This window comes from Megascapheus bottae, chromosome 3 (genome assembly GCF_031878675.1).
Source record: "Megascapheus bottae isolate mThoBot1 chromosome 3, mThoBot2.hap1, whole genome shotgun sequence".
Taxonomy (NCBI): domain Eukaryota; kingdom Metazoa; phylum Chordata; class Mammalia; order Rodentia; family Geomyidae; genus Megascapheus; species Megascapheus bottae.
Window position 1 is genome coordinate 83,334,707 of NC_143511.1, and position 23,538 is coordinate 83,358,244.

At 41.0% G+C, this 23,538-nt stretch overlaps 1 protein-coding gene and 1 non-coding gene across 7 annotated transcripts in view; one reads left to right on the forward strand and one right to left on the reverse strand.

Annotated features, from left to right (window-relative positions):
* Positions 1 to 22,320, reverse strand: part of Mapkap1 (MAPK associated protein 1) — a 233,782-nt gene extending 211,462 nt beyond the window's left edge. The window contains exon 1 of one of the 6 annotated variants that reach the window (XM_090330646.1): positions 22,302 to 22,320. The gene's annotated coding sequence lies outside the window, so the exon portion shown is untranslated. Of the gene's footprint in view, positions 1 to 21,333; positions 21,409 to 21,461; positions 21,532 to 21,842; positions 22,279 to 22,301 lie in introns of those variants that run through there. The other 5 variants (XM_090330643.1, XM_090330642.1, XM_090330647.1 and 2 more) reach the window with 5 other exon arrangements.
* LOC150065961 (U6 spliceosomal RNA) lies at positions 6,475 to 6,577 on the forward strand. The gene has a single exon (XR_016535090.1). It is a non-coding gene; the product is annotated as a U6 spliceosomal RNA (small nuclear RNA).
* Positions 22,321 to 23,538: the final 1,218 nt, after the last annotated feature.

A 23,538-nucleotide genomic window follows, 5' to 3' on the forward strand; every position in this document is an offset into this window, starting at 1 on the left:
CCAAGGAATCAAACCTGGGTCTTTGTGCATGTTAAGCAAGTACTCTAACACTAGGCCAAACTCCCGGCCCCGTAATCTAAGTATTTATTAATAGTGCATATGCCATTAAACATGTACAGATACTATGTACTCTATATGGTACAAGACAGATAAACAAAATGTAGCACGCACATAGGACAAAATAATATTCAGCCCAAAGGATTGAAGAGGTAACTCAGTCAATGTAGGAATATTTACCGAGTATGCATAAGACCCAGTACTACAAAACAACAATCAAAACAAAAGGATATTATTCAGCCTTTAAATTCTAATATATGCGTCAATATTGATGACCCTTAAGGTTCTTATATACTAAGTAAAATAAGCCAGTCACTGAAGAATAAACACTTGCATGGGATACCAAGAACAGTCAAGTTTACAGAGATAAGAAGGGGAATTAGGGCTGCCACAGGCTGGAAGGAGTAAAGAACAGGAAGCTGTTTAATGGGCATATTTTCGACTAGGGAGAAGGGAAAGTGCAGGACATGAACTGTGATGATACCTACAACATAATGTGAATATGATTCATGCCAGTAAATTATACATTCATGCCTGTAATCCTAGCTACTCACCAGACTAAGATCTGAAGATCCTGATTTGAGACCAATCCAGACAAAAAAAAAAATTCACTCAACTGTATCTCCAAAATAACCAGCACGGTGGTGGTTCAAGTGATAGAGCTTGCAAACAAGTGGTCTGCTTACAAACAAGCAAAGCTGGGTCTGGGCTCTGTCCCTAAGCAATTCTGCTCAAGACTAGCACTCTACCACGTTGAGCCACAGCATCACTTCTTTCAAGTTCTAAGGTCTGAGAAAAACTGCTCCCATGGGTCTTAGTGAAAGATGAAAAACAGGGAATATGGGCCGGGAGTTTGGCCTAGTGGTTAAAGTGCTTGCCTAGCATGCATGAAGACCCGGGTTCGATTCCTCGGTACCACATACATAGAAAAAAGCCAGAAGTGGTGCTGAGGCTCAAGTGGTAGAACTCTAGCATTGAGAAAGTCCAAGGACAGTGCTCAGGCCCTGAGCTTAAGCCCAGGACTGGCAATAAAAATAAATAAATAAATAAATAAAATAAAACATATATTTAAAAAAAAAAAAGAAAAACAGGGAATATGTTCTGCAGTAGACAGACCCTTCACTCCCTCTACTAATATAGCAGTGATTTGTACAACAGCAAGAAATAAGTAGTACATATGATAGTTGTTCCAAAATCAAAATAAAGTTCAAAAAATACACACATGAAAGAAACATCTACTTTTTGACCTGAAACCATAGAGGACTATCTTATATACTCAGTTAGGACTAAGTACATCCTTTGTTTTGTTTTGTTACAGTGCTGGGGGGTCACACATGCAAGGCAAGTGCATAACCAACTAGTAATACCCCTACCTGCTTAAGTGGATTTTTGAAAATCCCTAATGATTCATGCAACTTCACTTCCAAGTCCATACTTCAAATATTCTGTTTCTTCAAATAACTCATCCTAAGCAAATGAATCTTCCCTTGTATATCTTCATACCCTAAGGATCTGACACAAGCAACGATAGGACATAAAATGTTCATCTAGTCAAATGATTAAAAAGAAATTCCCCTTCCTAGACTTTTTCAAACTACTAACCATACTTCCCTCTGTCAGGCAGACTTGTAGCCCCCTCACCTGGAATCTATGTTAACTTGTCTGAATAAGCAACAGCCTGAGGCTTCTAAAAGGTCTGCAAACTCCCAATCAAAAATTACTGCTGCCCCATCAATGTGTCATATAAATGTTGGCATGTTAATTGTGTATTTATAAGATTGTTAATGGTTAGTTAATTTACCTCCCACACTATTATTGTACTTGAAATGATTTAATGTCTGCTAAGGGAGTTAACAACATGTAACAGCAGATGTGAGATTTTTTTTTTTTTACCTTTCCACACTGTACCCCGACTTCTTGCTATTAGGCAAGTTAAACCTAATTCCTGTACAGAAGCAATCACATTTATTTTCCATAATAAGGAATAATCCCAAGCTTTTAAAAGAAAAGGAATTTTTATTATAAAGTTTTCCACAATAGTCCAGGAGTATGGTCTAGTGTTAGAGAGCTTGCCAAGCATGCATGAAAACCTGGGTTCAATTCCTGGGAACCATATACATAGAAAAAAGCTGGAAGTGGTGCTGAGGCTCACGTGGTAGCGCTCTAGCCTTGAGAAAGTCCAAGGAACGTGCTCAGGCCCTGAGCTTAAGCCCAGGACTGGCAAAAAAAAAAAAAAAAAAAAAAAATCTTAAAGTTTTCCACTTACAGAAAGCAACAGAACCTCTTTCAACTAAGTTTTCAACATTTTCTTGATCAAGTTAAAGTTCAGTATTCATACTTCCTGGAATTTGAAAATAAAGTGACCATTAATATAAAAATATATTTTATTGCTTTTAAAACTCCATCTGCAAGTTAACTCTAAACCTTTCTTTTTTTTTTTTTTTAGATTAACAAAAATTGAGATGTTTCTTTGAACTGTTCTAGGAATTAAAATCTTCCCCATGTAAAAACAGTCAATGGTGAGGCCATATACTTGGAGAGTTGTTTCCTTTCCCATTTTCACTCTCACAGTTGGAGTAAAAGTACTTACTGGAGTAAATCAGAGATGTCTATGTCTTCTTTTAAATGAAAGTTCTTCATTTAAACCTCATTTAAGTACTAGATATTAGGAAACCTACAAAAGCACTGGCCTGATCCTTTTGTGGCTTACTTATAAGCTTTAGCAAAAATTATGTCACAGGCACAGCATACAGAAGGAACATAAGGCTCCAGGGCAGCAAACCCAAGAGACTCTTACAATTGTGGTTCAAGCAGTAGAGGACTAGACTTCAGAAAAAAAAAAAAAAAAAAAAGCCTATGGGATAGCACCCAAGCCCTGACTTCAAGCCCCAGCATCATCATCTGAGAATTTAAAACAGGGAAATAACACAAGGCAATATATGTACCAACCTCCACCTGAGATACTAAGACTACATTTAAATTAAAAAAAAAAAAACCAGGGGCCGGGAGTTTGGCCTAGTGGTAGAGTGCATGCCTAGCATGCACAAAGACCCGGGTTCGATTCCTTGGTACCACATACTTAGAAAAAGCCCGGAGTGGTGCTGAAGCTCAAGTGGTAGTGCTCTAGCCTTGAGAAAAATCCAAGGACAGTGCTCAGGCCCTGTTCTTAAGCCCAGGACTGGCAAAAAAAAACAAAAACAAAACAAAACAAAAAAACCTTAGGCAGAAACAGACAGTAACATGGTTATTTTCTAAGCTCTAAACATGAGCAGTACCCATTCCTCATCATGTAACACAATCCTTATAACCAATCCAGAATGAAAAGAAAGTATTAGTATCATCCTCATTTTGTAGATTTAAAAAAAGGCTTAGAGAAATAACTCTCCCAAGAGTAGATGGTAGATTTTGTTTTTAAAGGTCATATAGCCTTTATATCACCCACCAAAAAAAATTACTGGCTTACTCTTTAAATTTGGAAAAACACTATGAATCACTCTGTATCTGTGTATATGTGTGTATGCACACACACAAACATGAGCATGTGTTACTAGGGACTGAACCTTGGGCCTCTAACTTGCTAGGCAAATATTCTACCATCATTTGAGCTAAACTCACAGCCTTGTGATTGGCTTTGACAACATGCAGAAGAAAAACTGGGCAACCTAACTTGAAGCCTGTGAGCCTTGGCCTCAAAATACTGTGGTCTTGGAACACTTCCAAATCATGGAAAAAGGGGGGGGGGAAACAGTTCTTTTTCTTCTTGTGGAGCTAGAAATGGAACACAGAGCCGTGACCATGCAAAGCAAGCACTCTATCCCTGAGCTACATCCTTAGCCCCATGGAATATATATATATATATATATATATATATATATATATATATATTTTTTTTTTTTTTTTTTTTTTTTTTTTTTTTTTTTTTGGCCAACCCTGGACTTGGGCTCAGAGCCTGAGCACTGTCTTTGGACTTTCTCACGGCTAGCACTCTACCACTTGAGCCTCAGCACCACTTCCAGCTTTTTTCTATGTATATGGTACTGAGGAATCAAACTTGGGTCTTCACACATGCTAGGCAAGCACTCTACCACTAGGCCCAACGCCCAGCCTCCCAAGGAATTTTTTTAGAAATCATTCATATTTTGCATTCTATCCTATAATATATTTGTTTATCAGAAAAATATGTAACTGAATTGATACTCCAAGAAAATGTCCAATATTTACTTTTGTGGCTGACAGAACCTCCATCATACACCAGGATTCTCCTAATTCTAGTTTGAACAGTAAGAGTCTAATAGAAAAATATAGCTTTAGTGTCACAAATATCTGATTCTTTTAAGATTAACGGGTACTTTATCAATAGACAACGCAAAATCTAAATTTTGCTCAGATGTTTCCTATGACAAGTATGAAGAATGTAAGTATTAATCACATCAAACTATAAAGTTCTAAGCACAAGTTAGAATATATTATTCAGCTGTTATGAAACAATCAGTATCCTCAAAATGTTTTGAAATTAATGCATATTAGCTAGCAGTAGCTGTAAAATTTCAGACAACCTAACCACCCACCACCCTCAAAACTCCAAACCTGCCAACATTTCTGGCAGTTTCAAGAAATCTGCCAGTTTGGTGCAATGTAGCCCTAAATTATTTTTCCAATGGGTGTTGCCGCTTGGATGTAATAGATTTGATTGATATTTGTGAAAAACAATTTAGGCTTTGCTTTAAGATCTCAGGTTAAATGTTTACAATTTTACCTAGCGTGAAGATAATGAACAATGCCAAAGAAACTAGACTGTTTTTCAATGTGAAATTACCAGTTTAGAAACTTAAAACTATAAATAGAAATCAACTGACTACATAATCCAGATTTCATTCTTTGACAACAGAGCTACAATGTGGAGAAAAAAATAAAACCACTGCCTTCATGGACATGAGAGTGTATACAGTAGACGCAATCTTTAGTTTCAGAAATTCATACCTTTTGACATGGTCTACTACCCCATTGTAGCCCTCTCTTGGATGTGGGTGGGACCTAATTTGCTTACAGCCAACAGAATATGGCAAAGGTGATGAGAGAGGCACTCCCTTGTGTCCCCAGTTAGTCAGAACCAGCTAACACCTTAACTTCACCTGCTCAGCCATGTTCATCTCTGCACTATTCACAATAGCCAAGTGATGGAAATAACCCAGCCCAGGACTTGAGGAAAAAAAAAAAAACAGACTGATAAGACTTTAGGAAGATAAACCTCATAGATATGAAAAGAAAAAAGAAAGAGGCCGGGAGTTTGGCCTAGTGGTTAAAGTGCACGAAGACCCGGGTTCGATTCCTCGGTACCACATACATAGACAAAAGCTGGAAATGGTGCTGAGGCTCAAGTGGTAGAGTGCTAGCCTTGAGAAAGTCCAAGGACAGCGCTCAGGCCCTGAGCTCAAGCCCAGGACTGGCAAAAAAAAAAAAGAAAAAAGAAAGAAAAGTCAACCTCTGCATGGATCTCCAAGCATATTACATAAATCCAAAAATTTCTGAGCAGTTGGTTTATTCTCGGGCTTTGGAACCTCCTAATTTCCTAGTAAGAAGTTTCACCAATGGACTGTGAAATCCTTGAGAGAAAAGTACTATGAGTCTTTGATTTCTACCACTAATGCTGGTAAGTATGTGCTCATAAAATAAACCTGACTGGGGGCCGGGAATTTGGCCTAGTGAGAGTGCTTGCCTAACATGCACGAAGACCCAAGTTCAATTCCTCAGTAACACATACATAGAAAAAAAAAAAGCCAGAAGTGGTGCTGTGGCTCAAGTGGTAGAGCTCTAGCCTTGAGAAAGCCCATTGGCAAAAAATAAAATAAACCTGACTGAACAGAAAAAATTGAAATTTTTCTACTATAAAAGCTCATGGAAGTCCTGAAGCCATGGGTTGCCTCCAGAAAAGACCACAGCAATACTGAGTCTGAGGAGAGCTAAAGCAAAAGGGATAATGCAGCTTCTTCAGAGAACTGTTAGGCAGTTCCTCAAAATGTTTGTAAAAATAGAATTACCATGAGATCTAGTAATCTGACACCTAGGTACATAACCAAGGGAAGTGAAATCATGTTGCCCAAACCTTGTGAATTATGTTCACAGTGGCTTTATTCATAAGAGCCAGAGGTAGAAATAATGGCCAATAGCACATACATTGGAACACTTAACAATAAAAGAGGATACATACAGGGGCCAGGAATTTGGCCTAGTGGTAGAGTGCTTGTCTAGCATGCACGAAGACCTGAATTCAATTCCACCGTACCAAATACATAGAAAAAAGCCGTAAGTGGTGCTGAGCCTCAAGTGGTAGAGCTCTAACCTTGAGTAAGTCCAAGGACAGGGTTCATGCCCTGAGCTCAAGCGCAGGATCAGCAAAAAAAAAAAAAAAAAAGGCTATTGCTTTGGCAGCACATGTACTCAAATTGGAACAAGACAGAGAAAATTAGTGTGTCCCCTGTGCAAAGATAACATGCAAACTAGCAAAGTGTTCAATTTTTTTTTTCCAGCCCCGGGGCTTGAACTCAGGGCCTGAGCACTATCCATGGGCTTTCCTCAAGGTTAACGCTCTAACACAAGAGCCACAGCATCACTTCTGGCTTTTCAATGTATGTGGTACCGCAGAATCGAACCTGGGTCTTTGTATATTGCTAGGCAAGCACTCTACCACTAGGCCACACTCCTGGCCTCAAATGTTCAATTTTTTTTTTTTTTAAAAGAAGAAGGCGAAAGAAAAGGAGGAGGAATAAAACTGCCACCACAGTGTGAATGGCGCTAACATTGTTCCTAAAACTCGTAATTGTCTTAAACAGAAAAAGTGCAAAAGATATACATACAATATTGTGTGTGTATGTGTGTGCGTGTGTGTGTATAATGCAAGTTTCAAACAGATAAAAAAGAAAAAAGTTTTCCCTGCCTTGTAAAGAATGTTAAACACACTGGATAGAAACTGTTCAAACCAAATAGCTCATCAAGCGAAGGTTACTGTGAAATGCTTCAAATTCCTCAAGGACTGAAAAATTGTGGAGCATGGGAAAAGAATGTTCCAAGCAGACTAATGGATAGAAAGTACAAATAAAACAAAGCCTAATACATGACTATCTAAGGAAATAGACGCTAAAGACTGAATAGATTTGTTCTGAAGTCCTTAAACATGCTGCAGTTTCTGAAGTATATTCAAAATACAATATATTTTATAATCCCAAGTATAAATTATAGAAATTTATCATTAAAGACAACCAAAATATTTTTGCCTAGTTTATGAATATTACATCCCAGATTTAGTTTCTGTATTTTGGATTTTACACTAACAATTCAAATCCTTATCATGTGTTTGTTGCCTATGCTCCCAGAATAAACCAACTCAGAATTTATATTTCAAGGACTTGGCCACTCTTTTCATTCTGTTCCTGTTTTAACTCAGCAACTTTAATCTAGTGATCAAAGCTTCATTAGCTTGTAAACAAACTGTTTCTCATGTAAACTGAGCTGCCTCACACAAGGATCTTAAGCAAATAAATAAGTACAAAACAGGCAGAGATTATAAATTAAGGCAGACAAATCTGTATCTAGCCCCACGCCAGTAAAGAGCATTCTATCAATATAGTGAAATGCTAATCTCCTAATTAACAACCTAATTAGGTAATTATGGCTTTGCAGAGGGATGCCGAAATGAAATATGACAACATGGTCACCTCTTTATATGGCACCTGTGGGCCTTTTCAGCTGTCATTGTAAAGAGTGCAATATCAATTTGAACAGATGACAAAGTGCTGTCATTTTTCATTCTGATAATGCACAGAATGCTTTGGACAGAAGCAGTTTACAAAAGAAACAACTTGCCTGATATTTTCCTAATTTAAATATGCTCAAATACTTGGATTTTTTGCATAGTTTTTATACCACCTATAGGAGAATTACATGCATTGTTTAAAAATATCCTAACTGGTCGTAATGTCTAATGTACATGTGAAATTATTACAATGATGGACTACATGATAGTTATGAGTGTAAGATAATAATCCTTTTTTTGGAGGGAAGGTTGATACTGGTATATCCAAAGCTTCTCACTTGTAAGACAAGCATTCTACTCCTTGAGCTACAATCCTATCCCTTTTCAAAGTAGGTCTTGCATTTTTTTCACAGATGAGCCTAGACTAAAATCATACTATTTAAGCTTCTGGCATAGTTCGGATGACGGGCATGCAAATCATGTCAACTTATTGGGTGGGCCAAACTTTTTGCCCAAGTTGGCCGCAAACCATCTCTACCTCTCAAGTAACTGGGATGACAGGAAATGAGCCACATGTTTTACTGACACATTACCAGAAAAAAAAATAAAAGCTAAAAAACCTTCATCGTAATTTTTTTTCTACAAAACATGAAAACATAGAAATTCGCACTTGGGAAAGTAATTAAAATGAAGAGCAGATCTGAAGAATCATTGAGCAGACTAAGTCAGTTAGGCCTCATAAGTGACCTTAATTTTGCTTAGTTTGCAAACATAAGCAAAATTTAGAGGATCCTTAGCTACTCAGGAGGCTGAGATCTGCAGATAGCAGTTCAAAGCCAGCCCGACAGACAAATGCAAAAGACTCATCTCTAATTAACCAGCAAAAAGCAGATCTAGATAATCAGCTGTGAGCAGAAAAAAAAATAATAACTGAGCAAGAACATGAAGCACTGAACTCAAGCCCCAGGAATGGCACTCCCTCCACCCACCAAAAAGAGACAATTAAGTTGATCTATTTCTCATATATGCCCATATTAAAAGGAAAACAGAACTTAAGCTCAACAAGGTAGAAATAGTCAACCAACTTATAATTCTGTAATTAAGGAATTCTTTGGACAGATCAAATGAGCCAACTGTACAAAAGTCACCAAATACGTTCATTGCTTTACTTCTATGTTCTTCCTATAAAACTCTTAGCCAGTTACCTAAAATCTGAGTAACACAGAAGGCTGAGATCCAAATGATCTCAATTTAAGGCCAGCCAAGGCAGAAAAGTTTGCTAGATTCCGTCTCTAAAATAATCAGCAAAGTGCAGGGCTGGAGGCATGATTCATGCAGTAGAGTACTGCTACTCTAAGCCAAAAAGCCTTGAAACCCCCTACAAAAAAAAAAAAAAACCAAAACAAACAAAAAACAGAACAACAACAACAAAATCCACTTCCCTTTGTCTTAAATAACAAAACACTTGAACCACTTCTGGTCTGAAGCTACCCAAATCATGAGTCACTGCTTGCTCAAATACTTTAAAGATGTATTAGGCCTCGGTTGAACTTTTTTTGTTAACACAATTGATTTTCTATATAATAAAAGTGCATATCGCTATATAAGGATTGAACTCACAAAATGCTACATATCAATGGCAATCCTCATGTTCATAGAGATAGGAATGTAATCCCTGGGAAAATAAAGACCAAGCTAGTGGCTCATACCTGTAATCCTAGCTGCTCAGGAGGCTGAGATCTGAGGATTGCAATTTCAAGCTAGAATGAGCAGGAAAGGCCATATATGTGGCTTAATGTGGTAAAGCACTTGCCTTGAGCAAAAAGAAAAGCTCAGGAACAGCTGTCAGACTCAGACAGTGCTCTGGCCCTGAGTTTAAGCCCCACAATTGACCAAAACAAAAATAAACAAACAAAAGGAAGACCAAAGTGCCCAGGCCTACTCAGTCTCACTGAATAGAAAAGAGGTAGTGTAATCTAGTCCTAGGACACTGGCACTCCAATACAGACAAGACTCTTCTTTTATTTATGTAGTTAGTTAGTTAGTGCCCATCCTGGGGCTTGAGCTCAGAGCCTGAGCACTGTCCTTGGATTTTCTCAAGGCTAGAACCCTACCACTTGAGCCACAGCACCATTTCTGGCTTTTTTCTATGTATGTGGTACCGAGGAATCAAACATGGATCTTGGTGCATGCTTGGTGGCAAGCACTCTACCACTAGACCAAACTCCCGACCACCTCTAGCTTTTTCTATGTATGTGGTACCGAGGAATCGAACCTGGGTCTTTGTGTATGCTAGGCAGGCACTCGACCACTAGGCCAAACTCCTGGGCCCCTCTTCTCTTCTATATGTTCTTTTTATGTTTGGGGTAGGGGACAGGCAGGCCGAGGGTTTTTTGTTTGAGGTTTCTTTGTTGCTCTATTCCATTTAATGTGTTTAGAGATGGGGTCTCCTAGTGCAGCCAAAGCTAGCATACAACTTGTGATCTCTACCTTGGCTTCTGATTGCTAAGATTACAGGCACATGGCATCAATTTTTATGGGGGGGGCTAGCAGGTTGGACAAGTGAGGAACTTTAACATCTATCATATATGACAAAACACATGAAGCCATATTCTAAGTGCAAAATAACTGAGATGAAAACACAAACTGTTAGTTGGAATGATGATTACTGTCTACTCAGATTTGTTAATACCAAGTTTAAAGTTAAAAAGACTTTTATAGGCTCAGGGAGGTAGCTCCCTGCTACTCTGGTAGCAGAGTTCTTATTTAGCCTGTATAAGGTCCTAGTTTTAATCCCCAGCACCACAAAAAATTAATAGTAATAAAGTAATAAAGTTTTTCAGAAAATATTTCTAAAACAGAGAAAAGCAAAAAGACCTATAAAATTTCCATCTACTTTTAATTTTTCATAGGTCTGACATAATTAAAATCATACTTTACATTGTACATTCTTTCACCACTTGCTATATGCACATATTAATGTCATCAAAATTCTTCTAAAATATCTAAATGGCTGTTCCACATTCAATTCGGTAGCATTTCCATAATTTCGGGATTTTTGTTTTTTGCTAGTCCTGGGCTTGAGCTCAGGTCCTAAGCACTGTCCTTAGGCTTTCTCAAGGCTAGAAGTCTATCACTTGAACCTCAGCACCACTTCTGGCTTTTTCCTATGTATATGGTATCGAGGAATTGAACCAGGTCTTCGTACATGCTAGGCAACCATCTACCACTAGGCCAAACTCCTGGCCTCTGGTTTGGTTTGGTTTTGTTTTCGGTCGTGTGGATTGAACTCTAGATGAGCGCTGTCCCTGAGCACTTCAGCTCAAGGCTAGCACTCTACCTCTTTGAGCCATAGCACCACGTCCAGTTTTCTGGTAGTTAATTGGAGACAAGAGTCTCATGGACTTTCATGCCCAGGCTGGCTCTGAACTGTGATCCTCAGATCTCAGCCTCCTGAGCAGCTAGGATTACAGGTGTGAGCCACCAGTGCTCGGCTTCTCTAACCTATATCAACACTAAAGCTGTTTGCTTATACAAGTATTGCCATAGTGAACACCTTTGGACACGAACATATTTCCTACATCTCAGACTCTTTTTAAAATCTTGTGATAAACATTGCCAAAGTGCTTTTCAGAAAAACTTTCACCAATTTACAATCCTTTACAATCCACTAATAATAAATGAGTGTCCATCTCACCCCAAACTTTTTTTTTTCTAGTCCTGGGGCTTGAACTCAGGGCCTAAGCTCTGTCCTTGGACTTTCTGAAGGCTAGAGCTCTACCACTTGAGCCACCGCACCATTTCTGGCTTTTTCTATGTATGTGGTAGCAAGGAATGGAACTCAGGTCTTTGTGCATGCTAGGCAAGCACTATACCACTAGGCCAAACTCCTGGCCCCTCACCACCAGTCTTTGCCAGGAATTAATATTTGGGTTTTATTAAATCTGTAAACTCTATGTTACAAGGTTATACCTATAATCAAATGTTCTCGATATGATCAATAATGATTTTCTATAAGCATTACATTTAAATTAATAAAATAAATGACCAGACTGATGACAATCCCCAAACAGGGGGACAGTTCCAATAACCAGATCTGGATCAGCATGAAATAGTGGCAAAGGATCCAGTTAGAGTCAAAACACAAAAGTATGAACTTTAGATTTATCAATATTTGTAACACTGCATCTTGAAGTACTAAGCCCACTAAGTTTTGTGTTGACCATTTGTAAAATAGGAATGAAGACAACAGAATATTCCTTAACAACTTCAAAGGGTAGCTACAAGCACCAAGAAAAGGTAAGATAATTGCCTATTGCAATTTATCAGGTTAATTATTTAATAGCCTCAAAGAGCACATTAACTTCAAGAGTGCACAATAGTTGTCTGCACTAAGCAATCCACAAAGCACAATTAGAAATTAATGACCGCCAGGCACAGTGACTCATTCTTGTAATCCTAGCTATTCAGGAGGCTGAGATCTGAGGATCCAGATTCAACCAGCCCAGGCACTAAAAACTCTATGAGACTCTTATCTTCAATTAACCACCAGAAAACCAGAAGTGGTGCTGTGGCTTAAGAGGTAGGGCAGTAGCCTTGAGCTGAAGAGCTCAGGGACAACACCCAGGCCCAGAGCTCAAGTCCCATGGCCAACCAAAAAAAAAGAAAGAAATTAATGATCACTTTTCCAATCCTGATAAGAAAATGAACAAGAATTATTCACAATCACTCCAGTATCACTGCTAGTTCCATCACTCTAACTTCCTGAAGGTTCTGAGCCCCTCCTGGCTGGTACATGCAATCTCTCCAAAGCACCATATTTCCTACTAAGTACTAACATAAATGTTTGCATTTAGTCCCCACAAGTACGATGTGAGATTGGCATTATGATCCCAATTTTGCAGACTGTCCAGGTCACACAGCTAGTGATAGGTAGTATTTGGTGCAGGTAGGTGTAATTTCAAAAGCCCTACCTCACACTGCTTCAGGATTCAAGTCTGCACCTCAGTTCTTAAGTCTCCTATATGTCAGCAACTAAAGTTTACATTCAAGATTTACTTTGTTTACAATTTCCTGTCAATTTCTCTGCTGAAACAGTACTTTTGTAACATAGTACCTTAAAATGAGTCCACAGGGAACTAAAAACATATTATTATTTTTTGCGGCTGTACACATTCAGACCACTTGATCTGCATCAATAATAGAATCACATTCATGAAAACATACTCACTTTTGGATATTATGAATCTAACACTGAATATACTTAGAGGTAAATAATAATTTATTTCACAAGCGATTACTATAATTTAATTTCAATAGCTATTCTAATATCTTTTTGCTTTTTCCCGAATTTCAGGGTGTTTTTTTTTTCTTTTTAAGTGAATTACCTGTTTTCTCACTTTCAATTACTTAAAACTATGTTCTACTTTCAGTCTAAATTTTGTGGGGGTTTTATATTAAATCTATTTCTTCAATATATCCAGAATGCTGCCAAGTAGAGTTAATAAATTCTGAATGACTGTTCAGGATTTATTTTCTTCATTTTTATATTCTGTGTTATTTCTTTATACAATAGAGTATGAATGAAAACAAGTATCTAGAAGACAATATTTCTTCAATTTTCACCTTGTGGAAGCTTGGTATTAAAATAAAAATAAATTAAACTCTTGGGCTGAGAACTCCCTGACCATATTTCTCTCATTCTGCCCCATTCAATCTTATGTATATATAGTCAACAAAGCACTGTATCCATTTGGGAAGTGCCTGGCCCATCAAGGTCCCTTCCCAGAAATCATGAACAAAGAACCCCAAAAAGCACTGAATAGCAGCTCCCTACCTGCCCTCCAGAGAGGACACGCCTCCCTACTCACCATCCAGAGAGGGAAGAGTATGAGCCCCCTACCTGGCACCCAGAGAGGGCAAGCCCCCTACCTGTTATCCAGGGCGGAGAGAAGACAAGCAGCATTGAGTAGCTGTTCCTTATCTGCCAATGAAATGGTGTAATTGACTTCAACTGTGCCATGTCAGTTGGAATCAGAAAGCTGAGTATCCTGAAAAGACTTGGCAAGACTTGAATTCTGTTCTTATTATCCATTATCCAGATGGGAAAAAAAGACCCAAAGATCTGTCAGTGACTTGACCAAAATCCAAAGGCTTTTGATGATAGTTATATTTAGGATTCAAGTCTCTTGCAGTCTATTGCACTTTCTACTAAACGGTAATTCACTGGGTGCCAATCTCTCTATCTTCAAAGGTTGTGATTATTCCTCTTAAGATACCACTTCTAGGGGCCGGGAGTTTGGCCTAGTGGTTAAAGTGCTTGCCTAGCATGCATGAAGACCTGGGTTCGATTCCTCGGTACCACATACATAGAAAAAAGCCGGAAGTGGTGCTGAGGCTCAAGTGGTAGAGCTCTAGCCTTGAGAAAGCCCAAGGACAGTGCTCAGGCCCTGAGCCCAAGCCCAGGACTGGCAAAAAAAAAAAAAAGATACCACTTCTATTATAAAGGATTATGAAGGTTAAAGAAAAGATGGCATACAAATTTACAATGCTACTTCATGGTACTGTGAAGAGAACCACAGAGATGAGTGATCTGGTAGCATTTAATCTTCTAAGGGCACCAAGCATAAGTAGTACAGGTTATCTCCTCATCCAAATCCTATCCATGGATTAAATTTTAAAAAAAAATCAGTACAAGGTACAATGTCCCCTTATTCTGGCATTCAGACATTTTGATCAAAACCCCAGGTGCCAGTGGCCCATGGCTGTAATTCTAGCCACTCAAGAAGGTAAGATCTGGATGATCCAGGTTCAAAGCTAGGCTGGAGAGAAAAATTATGTGAGACTCTATCTTGAAAATAAACAGAAAAAGAGCTAAGCTAGAGATGTGTCTCAAATAGTGTCAGCCATGAGCAAAACAAGACAAACAAGCCGGCGTGGTGCAATCCTAGCATCATGCCTGCAATCATAGCTACTCAAGAGGCTGAGATCTGAGGATCAAGATTCAAAGCCAGCCGGGGCACAAAAGGACCTGAGACTCTCATCTCCAGTTAACCTCTAGAAAACGGGAAGTGGGGCTTGGCTCAAAGGTAGAGGGGTAACCTTGAGCTGAAGAGCTCAGGGACAATGCCCAGACCCAGAGTTTAAGCCCTATGACCCACAAAAAGAAAGAAAGAAAGAAAGAAAGAAAGAAAGAAAGAAAGAAAGAAAGACAATCGTTTTGTTCACAAGGACAAGGCCATGGGATCAAGCCTCAGAATCAGAAGAAACATACACATACACATACACACACACATACACACACTCACTCTCTCTCTCTCTCTCTCTCTCTCTCTCTCTCTCTCTCTCTCTCTCTCTCTCTCTCTCTCTGTCTCCCCAATGTTTTACCTCCTGCTTTAGATTTTGGGTAGAATATTCAACAGGCAGGTAGATCAAAGTTTATAGTCAGTCAACCAAGTACTGTATACAACCCACAAATGTGGTTCTTATCAACACAACTATTTTTATATCCAATTCATTAAAATCCAGATTTCCAGCATTTTCAAAAACAAAAACAAAGAAAATATGGAACCCTGGGCCTATTTCATTATATGTCAACAAGCAACTAAACCTAAGTACCTGCCACCTTTCCACTTGGCATATGTCTCCTGTTCTCCAAGGCCCATCATAGAACACAATAGCACATGTCTTGGAGACAACTTGAGAGAGATGCTCAAGACACAACTGAGTGAATTATACCTATCCCCAAACCTCAGGCTACTGTATCAAATGCAGATAAATCCATTTGACTCACAGAATGAAGAGTAAGGGAGAAAAGTGTACAAAAGCATTTAAAAATGACTGAAGTAGAAGCACTCCATTTTAGGTTCTACACAGGTGTAAATGTACTAACTTCTGAGTCAAAACTTCTCAAAACCTCAAACTGGCAGAAAACACAATGCAATGTGACAGAATTTTCTAGTACAACCTGATATCCCTGATGTCCTTAACAATAAGACTATACATCAGAATAACCAATTTCTAGCAAATTCCCTCATCCTGAAATGGATAAATCCACTCAACTGTAAATTTTCAGAGTGTTCAGATAACAAACAAAACAAACAAGCCCTCCACCAATAGGAAAACAAGGGGCAGGAAGTTTGGCCTAGTGGTAGAGTGCCTGCATAGCACACAGGTAGCCCTGGGTTCAATTCCTCAGTAATACATACATAGAAAAAGCCAGAAGTAGTGCTGTGGCTCAAGTGGTAGAGCTCTAGCCTTCAGAAAGCCCAAGGATAGTGCTCAGGCACTGATTTCAAGTCTCAAGACCAGGAAAAAAAAAAAGGCAAGCAAGGTATGTGAAGTGACACAGATTAGCAAATTCAGTGCAGAGGTACCTCATTCCTCACTCTCCCTACCACCTAGAAGTGGCTGTGACAGCTCAAAGGTGAGCTCCTCAGAAGAATGTCAAAAGAGCCCCCACCCATATCATAAGAGCAAACAATATGGCACAGTCTAAAGAGTGGACATCCCAAACCAGGCACACAATCCCCATAGCTCATTATCTACCAGCTGGATACATTCCATGACTTTTTTTTTAACTTTCCAGTGCTGAAGACTCCACTCAGCGCCTTGAACATACTAAGCATGCACTACCTCAGTGAGGGAGTGTAACCCAGCCCTCAAGAAAATATATTTAAATTCTTTGTGTCCTACTTTCCTCATCTGTGAAACCAGAATGCTAATACCTTCCCACCCAGGAATAAACGAGGTGAAGCACTAGCACAACGTCCCTTATCTGAGCTCCACACTGTTCTGTGAGGACTTGTACCTTAGTACCTACAGTACTATGCTCTGTAGTTCAGCTGCACACACCTCTCCCATGCTAGAATGTCAACAACTTCAAAGTCTGAACCAGGCTTTATTGTTCTTTGTATCCCCAAGGACTAACATTTTACTTGTAACTGCTCAATGAACCACAGATCTTAAAGTATTCATTGACTGCAAACTAGAATTGACCTCTCTTGTCTAGCACTCAGGCTGGTCAGCCCTGGGTTTACTGACCCCTCCAACCTTAGCTCTTTGTTGTCTGCTAAAAATAACAGCTAGTAATACTTAGAATGTCTTTGGATATAGCCTCATGGAATGCTAACTTCAATAAAAAATTTCTAACTTTAGGAAAAAAGCTGGGGGGGGGGTGTGCATCTTGGTCTATGTCATCTTTTCAACCTCTTTTCACACACACACACACCCTCAACCCTCCTCTGTGCAGGAAACTGCTATGTAATTCAGACTGAATCTAAATTCCTGATCTTCCTACCTCATTTTCACTATTACTGGGATATCAGATGTGTACACCATGCCTGGCTTGAAATATTTTTTCAATGCAATGTACTAAGCAAAATATTAAAGCCCATTAATATTTTTAAAGGAGGGAGATGAGAAAAAGTCATAGAAACAATAAACTTGACCAAAGCACATTATGTGCATGTATGGAACTATCACAGTAAAACTCTTTGTACAATTAAAATGCACCAATTAAAAATGCATTGAGTTATAGGGCCAGGAGTTTGCCTAGTGGTAGAGTGCTTGCCTAGCATGCACGAAGACCCAGGTTTGATTCCTCTGTACCACATACATAGAAAAAAACCAGAAGTGGTGCTGAGGCTCAAGTGGTAGAGCTCTAGCCTTGAGAAAGTCCAAGGACAGGGCTCAGGCCCTGAGCTCAAGCCCAGGAATGGAAAAAAAAAAAAAAAAAGCCAGGCATACTGGCTCACACCTGTAATCCTTGCAACTCAGGAGGCTGAGATGTGATGACTGTAGTTCAAGGCCAGCCCAGGCACTAAAGTCCATGAGACTCTTATCTCTAGTTAGCTATTAGAAAACCAGAAGTGGCTCAAGTGGCACTGTGGCTCAAGGGATAGAGCAGTAGCCTTGAGTTGAAGAGCTCAGGAACAACGCCCAGGCCCAGAATTCAAATCTCACAACCGATACCCCCCTCAAAAATACACAAACACATAGTTGTTTCTCTCTTTACTCAGGCTAGAAACTCATTCACAACTCTAACACCATGTCACAGTATTATACCATTAGATCTTATGGGCATCAACTCAGGGACCTTACAAAGCACTGCTTAAAGACAACAGTGCTTTTAGGTTTCAACTTTTTTTTTTTTTTGGACTTAGGAACATTTGTATAGACTTTATTAGCTAAGCATTATTAATGTGAAAACCCAAATTCTGAAATGCTCCAAAAATCTAAAAACTACTGCTCAGAAAGTTTAGATTTAAAGCTTTTCTGATTGTTCAAGTTGGACCAGGCCTTTTATTCATATTAAAATATCATAACAATCTGAGAGGTCAATTTACTCTTCAAATTCATCCCATCCCATCCCATCCCATCCCATCTTATCCCACAGTTGAAGAAAACAAGAGTTAAGCAGCTTCCCAAAGATCACATATCCAGTAAAAGGAGGAGCACCAATTGAATTCAGAGTCTATGCTTATTCTCCATAAATTGTCTCTGCTGCTGATAGTAGAGCTCCGCCCATCCACCCTGCTATTTTTTTTTTAAGGCTAGCTTCAACTGGGCCCAAGAAATCTACTACCTTGGCCTCTAAAATAGCTGGGGGTATACACATACACGGTGGTACCCATCTCTCCCTAAATGACTTCTATACAATTCATTTTAATATTCATATTTTTTCCTATGAACAGACCCTCCATTATATACTTGCATAAAGACAGTCATAGTGTGGGAGAAGACAAGATGGGAAACAAACAATTAGAAAAAAAGTTGAGATTAAGGTAGCAGGCAGACCTAGGTTTGTGCAAGTATCATCACTGCATCCTGACTTATAATGCTCTGGGTAGATGCCCACACCTAGGCTTGAATCCCAGCTCTGTCTCTACCAGCTATGTAAATTTACTTATTCTTCCTAATCTGGAATTTGAAGTTAAAATGATTAAACAAGAGAAACTCAATGAAGTTCAGCTTATCTCACATTAAGCATTCCCTGGCTATTTCCCACCTCACAGAATTTAACATACAGTACTACTACTATATCACACGAAGAACTGTTCACAGAGTGTATTTATTTCATTGTACTGCAATAACTAGCTCTCTCGCACACTCTAAACTGAGCTTCAGTGCACAAAGACTGAGTCTTATTTATCTGTAAATGTCGCAGTATGGGACATCTGGCATGTATCCACACTCAGTAAATATTTGCCAAGTAAAATAACTATAAATGTAAGTTTGAAATAGGATGAAAAAATTCAGTGTTAATAATATCTTTTAATAAAAAATAGATCAATAAAATATATTGCTGTTGGTGAAACATTTACTCTTTTTTTTTTTTTTTTGCCAGTCCTGGGCTTGAGCTCAGGGCCTGAGCACTGTCCTTGGACTTTCTCAAGGCTAGAGCTCTACCACTTGAGCCTCAGCACCACTTCCGGCTTTTTTCTATGTATGTGGTACCGAGGAATTGAACCCGGGTCTTCGTGCATGCTAGGCAAGCACTTTAACCACTAGGCCAAACTCCCGGCCCGAAACATTTACTCTTATAATCCTAACTTATTTTAATTCCTAGTGTTACCAAAAAAAGTTTCCCATTATTTGATGGCTGGCTTAAGGCCAGGCATCTTATTACAATAAAAGTGCCTCTATTTTATTAAATAGTAATTAGCACTATGTATTTTAGGTTGACATCTTTCAAATTATTATATCACATTAAACATATATAACTTAGTTGAATTGTTTTAACTACCATGTCATTTTTTTTTGGCCCGTCATGGGGCTTGGACTCTGGGCCTGAGCGCTGTCCCTGAGCTCTTCAGTTCAAGGCTACCCATGGAGCCACAGCTACCACTTCCACTTTTTAAAGGGTTAATTGGAGATAAGAGTCTCACAGACTTTAGTGCCTGGGCTGGCTTTGAACCTTGATTCTCAGATCTCAGCCTCCTGAGTAGCTAGGATTACAGGTGTGAGGCACCACACATAGCTCTATCATGTCACTTTAATGTTACACATGGCACAAAGTTCTGTAGTTCTGTAGTAGGCTGCTAAAATTTTTTTCAGTTTAAGAATACCATGGTTATAATGAAGCAACATTGTTTAGTTTGTGTTTTGGCCTTTAAAAAATAACTATAAATAATGAGTGTTTATATGATTCTAGATAAGAAATCATTTCCAACAGAATTTGTCCCATGTTAGTTTCAAAGAGGTCATGTTAGTTTGGGCTATGGCTAATCCATCAAGCGGGAACATTTCCAGGCAGGAGCTAGGTGATCTCTGTCTGTATCATAGGAGGCTGAGATCTGAGGATCATGGTTCAAGATCAGCCTGGGCAGAAAACTCTAATTAGCTAGCAAAAAAAGTTTCAGAGACCCTGAATTTAAACTCCAGTACTGGCAAGAGGAGAGAAAAGGCGGGAGGGGTGACTTCTAGGCCACGGCAGGGAGACAGCCTTATCAAAACCCAGGGACTAAGAGCCGGGCATGGTGGCTCACGCCTGAAATCCTAGCCACTCAGGAAGCTGAGATGAGAATCTTGGTTCAAAGCCAGCCATGGCCCGAAAGAACATGAGACTCTTATATCCAATTAATCACTTGAAAACAGGAAGTGGGGCTGTGGTTGAGGCGTAGGAAGGTAGCCTTGAGCTGAAGCACTCAGGGACAGTGCACAGGCCCAGAATTCAAGCCCCAAGACCAACAAAGAAAAAAAAAAATGCCTGGGAGAAATCAGTATGACTGGAGCTGCTTATGTTCAGGAATGGATCACAGTAAGTCTAAACGGAAAGACAGCAAAGGGCCAAGGGAGAAATACAGAGGAAGCGAACAGATTCACATATGCAGTAGTTATCACACCGATGAATGGGAGAGGGACCACCTGCATGCTCATGGATCTCAGGAAGCTTGCAGGAAGCTGTGGAAACAATAACCATCTCATGCCCAGCGTCAGTGGCTCACACCTGTAATCCTAGCCAGTCAGGAGGTTGAGCAGTTCAGGCTTAGACTGTTTCCAGGTTTGAAACCAGCCCAAGTAGGAAAGTCCTTGAAACTCATCTCAAATTAACCAGCAAAAAGCCAGAAAAGGTAAAGTGGCTAGCTTTGTGTAGAAAAAGCTAAGGGACAGTACCCAGGTCCTGAGTGCAAACACCAATTCAACAAGAAACTCTTTCTGTGCTGAGCTATACCAACAATATGCCTCTTGTCCAGCTCTAGTGGGTATTCACATTAGGAATTCACCCTTCTGCTTTTCAAAATAGGGTGACAATTCTTTTTTTTTTTAAACTGATGTGTATCTCCATTTGACTGTTCAAACCTGGGAGTTTTAGGGGTCTTTTTTTGTTTTGTTTTTTTAGGTCAGTCGTAGGGCTGGGACTCAGGCACTGTCCTTGGGCTTATTCTCAAAGCTAGAGCTCTACCACTTGAGCCACAGCACCACTTCCGGCTTTTTCTATGTATGCGGTACCGAGGAATTGAACCCGGGTCCTCGTGCATGCTAGGCAAGCGCTCTACCACTAGGCCAGACTCACAGCCCCAAACCTGAGAGTTTTGAACGATGCAGGAGCCAGTTTCTAACGACGGGGTGTTTTGCCCAGTGCCCACACAGTGCGATCTACTTCACCGATTTCCTTCTGAAACAAAGTTCAGATCAAATTGGCGGACTCAACTCTTGTCTAAAGTACAATCGTTTCGCCTCGAGGCCTTCAAACATTCTTTTGCCACGTCTATAAACAAAGAAAACAACAACAGAAACCACCACCCGGAATCAAAAGTTTCAGCAGCCCTCTAGGTGACAATAAGGCAGCCTACGCCATGCTGCTGCCTCCTTGCTCCCCCTTGCCCGGTGGGGCCCAGGGAAAGGGAGGGGGGGCGGGGAGGGGGCTACACAGGCAATGCTTTGGAAACTTGATGGCACATTGTGCGCACAGGGCACCAAGATACTGCCCAATACAGGGCCTGAACCTACCAGAGCAGACTGCGTACACTCTCCTCTCCCCCCACACACGCACGCACCCAGACACGGTCGGGTGCCCCTAGCATCTCCTCACCTAAATCGCACACCCAGCTGTCAGGCTCAGGGCAGCCTCCGGTTCTGGAAAAGGCCAGGAAACGGATGCTCCCAGGCCGCCTGGACAAGGGCCCGACAGACACCGCCGAGAGCTGAGGGGTGAGGGGACCGCCACAGGGCCCACGAGAGGACGCGCTGACCGGCGGTGGAGAACGGGAGCGGGAGGCTGGGACAAGCTTTACCTGAAGCTGTCTCCACACTACACGGGCCGAGCCAGCCCAGAGACACGCTCCTGAGGGGAGGCCCCGGCTTTCCCACGCCTCCCGGGACCCTGTCCGGAACTCTGCACTCTCGGAATCCTCAAGAAACCGGTGCTCCTACTGACCCGCTCAGCTGCCGCTCCCTGGGATTTACCCTCATGCCCCCCGCCGGCCGCCGCCACCCGCCGGCCGAGCGGCTGCCCCGTTCCCCACAGCCGCACCACGACCCGGAACCGCACCTCAGCACGCCGGAAGTCCCCGGCCGGGAAGGCGCCTCTGGCTAGGGACGCAGTGCGCAAGCCCCAGAGCTGAGCGTGAGGAGCGGCGCCTCCCGGGGGGCGGGGCCGGGCGGAGGCGGTGCGCCTGCGCACTACGTCTCCACCGCCAGGACCCGCCCGCGTGAGAGATAAACCTCTCCGACCTGGATTGTGTGTCTGTCATCCTCCGGAAATCCACGTCGTAGAGTGTTCTGGCCAGTCTTTCTCACGGAGAAAAGCCCTTCTCAGCCCATCCAGAAATGGATGAGGAGGCAACTTAGTGTCTGTGTCAGGAAGATCTTGACTCAAGAGCCAACTCCCCAACCTGCTGCGTGCCCAGGACTCCCCATGGCCCCCCTGAGCTGCGGGTTTCCACCCAGAGCAGCTCCACGTACCCCGCCATCCGATGACAGGGGCTGGGTTGATACTTGAAAACCACTCTGCTCAGTGCCTCCCACACCATAAACACGCAGTACATTTAGCCTCTGGGTTTTTTAAACCACCTTGCACTAGGACAGCAATCTCATCCAAGAACTGCCAGGAGACTTTGGTGAAGTGTATCAGACTCAACTTATTTTTGTCAAGGTGATGTGTAGCGGGGTTACAATTGCTGGCCAGTCCCGGGCCTTGAACTTGGGCTTTCTCAAGGCTAGAGCTCTACCACTTGAGCCACAGCACCAGTTCCAGCTTTTTTCTTTCTAGGTATGTGGTACCGAGGAATCGAACCCGGGTCTTCCTGCATGCACTCTACCACTAGACCAAACTCCCAGCACTTGAGTAGATTTTTTTTTTTTGAACCGTGTCACCCTCTTTCTTCTGTAAATATGTGTGCCAGTTCTGGAGGTGGAACTCAGGCGTTATCTGTTCTCACTCAGCTTTTCACAAAAGGCTGGTGCCCTCCCATCTGAGCCACAGCTCTACTTCCAAAAACTAAACACTTTGTTTCTGTCTGCGTGTGTGTGTGTGTGTGGTAGTGGGGAAAAGCAGTGCCTGAGAATGTTACTCCTACCTGAGAAGTATAGGAAGTCTCTCAAAAATGCATTTGAACTGGATGCCAGTGGCTCATGACTGTCCTAGCCAGTCAAGAGGCTGAGATCTGAGAATGGAGATTTCAAGCCTGCCCAGGCAGGAGAGTCTGTGCAAACCTTATTTCCACTTAAGAAAAAAAAAAAATCTCAAGGACAGTGCAGAGGTCCTGACCTCAAGCCCCCAAACCAGC